Here is a 6,817-nt window from a genome sequence, read left to right on the forward strand (position 1 = left end):
AACTATCCTATCAATCATATTTTATGTTTTCCTTCTAAATGCCAGATCATATGCATATATCCAGTACGATAACGAGTCATGCATAACAGGAATTTAGGTGGAATAAGAATTAAGAGAAAAATGATACAATGTAGACTCCAACCATGTATCTAACACATGCATACTCCTGCTAGTCTATCTCATGCACACTCATACTAGAAATCATTCCGACACAAAGTCATAACAGTATAATCATCTCTAGTCATCTCTATTTATCATCATCATACTCATATCCAAGATCAGCCTAATTCTATGTATGATAAAAATATGCTCGACTGTAATCATCTCTAGATAAAGTCATATAATCATGCTAGAAGTTAAAATATGCATGCATATAATAGATAATATAACCTAATCTGAGAAAGGCGTCTAGGGAATAAGACTACTCACCACCACTGCAAATACCAAACAACCACTTGTTCACGTTGCTACGACAATGATCAAGCCTCGATAACTAAGTCCACGAGATCTTGAACAGAGGGGTCGGAATCTGAAATTATTTAAGTAGTATGATGTTAGCCGTTTATCTGATTAAAATCAGTTCATGTAATATATGATGATTTAGAAGGTTTTAGAATTTCTACTTATCTTTATAACTAGCTAGGAATTGACTGAGACTAATGTTGAAAATGGACAGCACCAAGTCCTTGATGCCTAAAGAGACATCTTGTCTAAAATAAATACTAGACTTGTATTGATTAACCCGTTGGTTGGTAAGGGCACAATACCTATCAAGAGCAGTCTTTACCGCATTAGGCGAGGCTTGGGTTGCCTTTACCATAATAAGGATATCATCAGCAAAGAAGAGATGGGTCAAATCCGAGTGACCATCCCTAAGAGGGAAGCCCTTCAAGTTAACAAGAGAGATTTGTTCATTGAGTAGAGAAGTTACAATTGGGAACACATGATAGACTAATAAGGGGATTGGGGGTTCCCATGCGAATGCCATAATATGGAAAGATCCACTCAATGGGTGTACCATTAAAAAGTAAGGAGAATTTAGGGGACTCAATACAAGCATTAATCTACTCACACCACTTACTAAAGAATCCCATGGTAGCCAAGCCAAAGAGAATTGCCTTCCAACTAAGCCTATCATAGGCCTTTTCTATATCAATTTTAATCAGCATCATAAGGTGGTTTTTCCTTCCTTAGGCATAGAATGAGTTAACTCTTGAGCGACAAAAATATTATCAGTAATACTTCTACTAGCCACAAAGACGGGTTGTTATCTACCTATAAGGTTTGGAAGAAGGGGACGTAGCCTATTAGCCAAGACTTTTTGCAATACTTTTAGAGGAAACATTACACAAAGCAATAGGTCGAAGATCTTTAACATACACCTGATTTTCTTTTTTCAAGATAAGAGTTATATAGGTATGACCCTATTGCATAGGAATGCTAAAAAAATAAGAAACTGTATCAAAAATATTTGGACCAATAATATCCCAATAAGTACGATAAACCTCAGCTTGAAAACCATCAGGCCTAGGGGCCTTACTGGTAGCCATAGCCCAGAGGGCTCCATTGATCTCATCACTAGTGATCAGTTGTTCAATAAGTGTGTTCTGATCAATCTGAGGGAGAGAAGGCCAATTCGAGAGAGACCCAAGCTCACCTAACTCAGGAGCCCACAAATTCTAATTGAAAGGAATTGAAGGTAGTCCTAATAAGATCCTTATCATTAACCCAAACCTCATTAGCATCAAATATTCCACTGATGAAATTTCTTTTACATCTAACAGTGGTAGAGGTATGAAAGAACTTAATGTTAAGATCTTCATCATTCTCCCACCAAACCCTAGACAGTTGCACCACAAGGTATTGGTCTATCAATTTAGGGTAATCTAAAGGTTATACAAACTTCTAATCAACCTCCAATCATCCCAACTAGCATTACCAAAAGCATCAAGGTTCTCAAGGACATTAATGTGGCTCTTAACCCTATCCAAATGATTACCTAGGTTACAAATACAAGTTTTATTCCACTTACCTAAGGCTCTCCGAGATTTCAATAAAGAATGGTTGAATTGATGAAAAGAGTTATTATGAAGACTACCATTCCAGCTTATGGCTCTGGAGTCATTAAATTCCAACCAAAAGGACTCAAATTTGAAGGGTTTTCTAACTATATTGAATAATCATTCCAAGATAATCAAGAGAGGAGCATGATTAGAGGTTGTTCATTCATGGTGGGTGATCTTAGTGTTAGGGAACTCTGAGAGACAGGCCGGATTTGATAAGGCTCTATCAAACCTCACCCAAATTTGATCTGACTCCTCCCAATTATTACACCAAGTAAAAGGAGTTCCAACAAACCCTAGATCACACAGCCCCACATCATTAAGAAAATTTAAGAAGGCACTATCTTTACCATCCAAAACAACATTACTGGAACATTTCTTATCATTAATGGATAAATAAATATTGAAGTCACCCGATAAAAGCGAAGGGAGACATAGGTTAACGAGCTTCAACCCACAAGTCCCAATGTTCATCGGTATAGTTGCTCTATACACTTTTGACCATAACCAAGGCCTACTCGAGGGGTAATAATGATGTGGACTACCTGACATAATTTGAAGAGCATAGTGACTTCCTTGACGAGGTTCCTCCAAGCAATGATGATACCACCTAAGGCCCCAATAGTTGAGATACAATGATGTCTTTCAATGTCATCCCAGCCTGCGAACACAGTGAGATGCCTAACGACGGACACATGAGTTTCAAGCAGAACTAAGAAATTAGGGTTATAATATTTGATTAGGTTCATGCACCTTTCATAGGCGTCTCTCCTACCATGACCTCGACAATTACGAATGATTGTATTAATCATAAAAAAATCTATTAAGAGATAGAGGACATAGGACTTGGCTACGCTCCTCTTCCCCGCTTGACCGTGGAGGCATGTTCCTTCTCCATCGCATCCACTAATTTGGTGGTGTTGATTTCCATGAGGGCTTTCCCCTTGTCTTTCAAGTCATACAAGACCAAGGATGAGCTAGCATCAACCACCCCTTCCATCGGGTCACCAACATCATTCCTTTCTAATGCCTTCTTGCACCTATCAACTGTCTCAGAGTGGTTAGCATACTTGCTAGGATTAGCCAAGGGCCCTCCTAGGGAGGGTTGCCTATGAGGGGCCATAAGGATGGACTTGCTACTTCCCCTCCTTGCCCCCAATTGTATGCACTATAAGAGATTGTCTGGCTTTACTAGCCACAAAACCCATCTCAACTACTTCAGCTCTAACCTGGTCAGACACACCACCTTATTAGTGCCTTTAGCCATCACAACACCATTCGAAGCAGCACAAGAGGATGCCCACTATCAATAGGTCCCATCAAGGGAATCCCAAATCGTGAGAGATCCACATCAGGGCAACATATGGCCTAATTAACTTATTTTGCACTGCTCAAGGCCATACCTCCCTTCCCAAGGTTGGGAATAATCACCTTAGTCAAATTGCTCTTTAGGGCTCTTGACAGATGGAATGACTCTTTTGATAGGAGCCATTCGTCCTCCCTTTCCACATCCCAAGGTAGAGAAGCCTCTGACATTATCCGATCTAACAGGGTTATTGCACATCTGATCTGGGTTAGTCATCTGATGACTTTTGACATCACTAAGACAAGCCCCAATCTGGGACCAATTGGTAGGCTCAGTTCTGTTATGATTGTTGACCTAGTTAGGCCTAGCTTAGTTAGAGTTGATCATCGGGCAAACCGGGTTTCGGGCTGGGCTTTTCGGGCTAACCAAGCTTAAATATTTGTTCTCGGCCCGACCCACCAATCACTTGGGTTTGAGTATAATGGGTCTAATATAATGAGTTAAATAGAAAAAATATTATATCTTATTGTGCTAAGTTTAATGGGCTTATATGAAGATATTTTAGTTATCTTTCATGGGAACATACTTATATATTGATATATAGTTGACTAAATATCCAATATGGGACTAAAAAATTATAAGAATATATTTGCAATATGAGTTAGGCCATAGATTAGAGTAGTGGGTCGGGCTTTCCGGTTGGGCTGAGTGGGCAAACGCTTAGCCTATGCCGTCCATCTCAAACTCGAGTTGGGCTAGACCCAAATTGGGCTTGGGCCGGGCTTAGCTCTATTAAAACTAAGTAGGTTCAAGCTAGGTTTGGGCAGGTCGGGCCTAATAATCATCTCTAAGCTTGGTAGATAGGTTGACCAAACTTAGGTCCACTAGCCCACCTCAAGCCTCTTGGGACACGCCCACAGAAGGAGGTTGGTCGAACACCACTGCCCCGCTGAACATTCACCCAAGGGTTGTAAGTATTATGAGCTTCCTTTTGATCCTTTTGATTGCTAGGCCGAGGGTACTCTTTGGCCCCAACCACATCCTTTACCAGTAGTTCCCCCCTACTTTGCTGACATTAGAGTCTTGAGTTTTTAGGCTACCTTGCGCCACCTTCTTATCCAATAAGTAGAAGGGGCACTGGTCTAGCTGGTGCCCAATTACCCCATATTTATAGCAAAGAATATGAACACTTTCATAGATAGCCCTTTGATGCCCTTTCCTATCTTTATTTCCTAGCCAAACTGTCTTTTTGATAGGCACAACAAGATTAATTTCGATGCACACCCGCGCAAAACAACTTCTCCTTTTGTTAAGGTTAGTCTCATCCACCCTCAAAGACCTATCAAATTTGGCTAGCAGAGGAATGAGGGATTTGAGCTCCCATCATACAATTGGATCCACACCAGACAAACCTAAAAGGCCTCCAGCAACGAGCAAAAATTGTCCTTTCGCCAAATCAAGTTGAGCACCTAAACATTAATGGTTCAAGGCCCTTTAGTCAAGATAGATCATCCTTATGAAAAAATCGAAAGACATAATATCCTTCAGCCATATCCGAGACTAAAAAACTTGCTATACTAGACCGTAGCTTGGCCAAAACTAGTATAAGACTATCAAGAGGTAGGGCTTCACCTAAGAACCGGTGAAATATGGTGAGCTTCCACCTTCCCCGACAGCACTCCAAGACCTCCGGCTTTAAAACCGCACAATCACCAGTCTCCTCTTTTTGTTTTCTTAAGAACCTCCTTAGGAATGGTCCCCATTCCTCCTTCAGCTTATTTTCCATAGACTACCGAGATCCATCTTGTCCCTTTTGGTTGTAATTTAGGTGCCTGATTGAGATCAAATAAGTCCCCCAGAACTTCACTCACTTCTTGTGTTCCGATACAAAAGTAACTTGATCTTGACCATTAAAATATTCAATCTAAGTGGATGCCACAACTGAGTAAAAGAATTTAGCTTCTTTTATATTTAAATACTTTTCTTGTATTATTTTTCTACTCTTTTTCTTTTTCCTTTTCTCAGTGTTTGAATTTTAGAGGAAGTTGCATAGCAAACATTATGCCATCATCTAATAGAAAATGGAAGAGTCAATAGAAAGAAGTGAGGAAAGAAAAAATAGAGGATAGATCTTCTTGCAATAAATCTCTTCTCAACTTGAGAGGATAATTAGAACTTTTACCATTGCCTATGTTGTAAGGCATTATTCACATGTGGATTAAGACCTATTCTAGAATAAGTATTCTAATTTTTAATACTAGAAGAAAGAGCTAATACCAATATAAACTATTATGTTATTTAGTTAAATACTAGTATAAAGAGTAATAATTATATTTGATGCGACATAAAGTTAATATTAAAATATTAGAGAATAGTTGGAAATTTGTGATGTTTTATAGTAAATGACAAAAATACTCTTGATTAAATGTAAAGTAGTAGTAATAATATATATATTCTAAAATTATAACATTTTTTATTATAAATGGGGGATTATAATACTCTATATATGCATTAGAACAAATGTAGACTTACAAATGTATGACAGTGTAAAAATATATACATCTAGCGTATAGTAATGCGGACATATAGCCATGTAATGCAGCATATTACGGACACATAACTATATAGTGCGTAATAGTGTTGACATATAGCTATGTAGGGTATCGCAGTGCGGACTTATAGCCATTCAGTGCATCACAATACGAACATATAGCTATTCAATGAATCGCAGTGTGTTGCTATGCAGTGCATGGCAATGTGTAGCTATGCAGTGCCTACCAGTGTGTACCAACGCATGGTAGCGTGGACTTGTCCTTTGTACTATATTGTCGTATGAATATCATAATGTATTTATGTGATATGACTGCTTTTTGAAGAAAGAGAAGAGAGAAGAAATCTCATTTGTAGCTAAGGTAATATGTAATTAAGTAATGTCTAATCTAGGAGCAATATAATAATTATGAGTTATTATTAAATTATTTTTTAAAAATAAGATGAGAGAAAATAATGAATTAGTATATTAGATGAAGTTAAGTTGTTGCTTAGTTATGTACTATACTAAAACAATAAGGTCAATTATCGAACAAGGCTATTCTTATTCCACAAGTGAATAGAGAACAAGGGGTCAAGTGTTTCATGCCTAGTCGATCTGTCTATATTCTCCTTAAACATCTGAGAGAGAAAGTATATGGTTTGAGATTTGCTATCAATGCAACTATTCCGAAACAATTCTGCTCGCCAGTCGGGTCGGTCTGTGAACAAGGTGCGAGATTGTGCTTAAGAATTTGAAGCAGAGATGATGGTTGAGTTCTCGCATGTATGAGAATTACAACCTCCTAGGTAAGGGATGGCGAGAGTTCTCTACGGCAAATAATATCAAAGTAGGAGAGATGCATCTTTGAGCTTGTACAAGAGAATGTTTTCTGTGTCAAGTGGTTAAAGATTTGTG

The sequence above is a fragment of the Typha latifolia genome, chromosome 8 (assembly GCF_019914945.1).
Source record: "Typha latifolia isolate L0001 chromosome 8, TyphaL0001v2, whole genome shotgun sequence".
NCBI classification, from domain to species: Eukaryota; Viridiplantae; Streptophyta; class Magnoliopsida; order Poales; family Typhaceae; genus Typha; species Typha latifolia.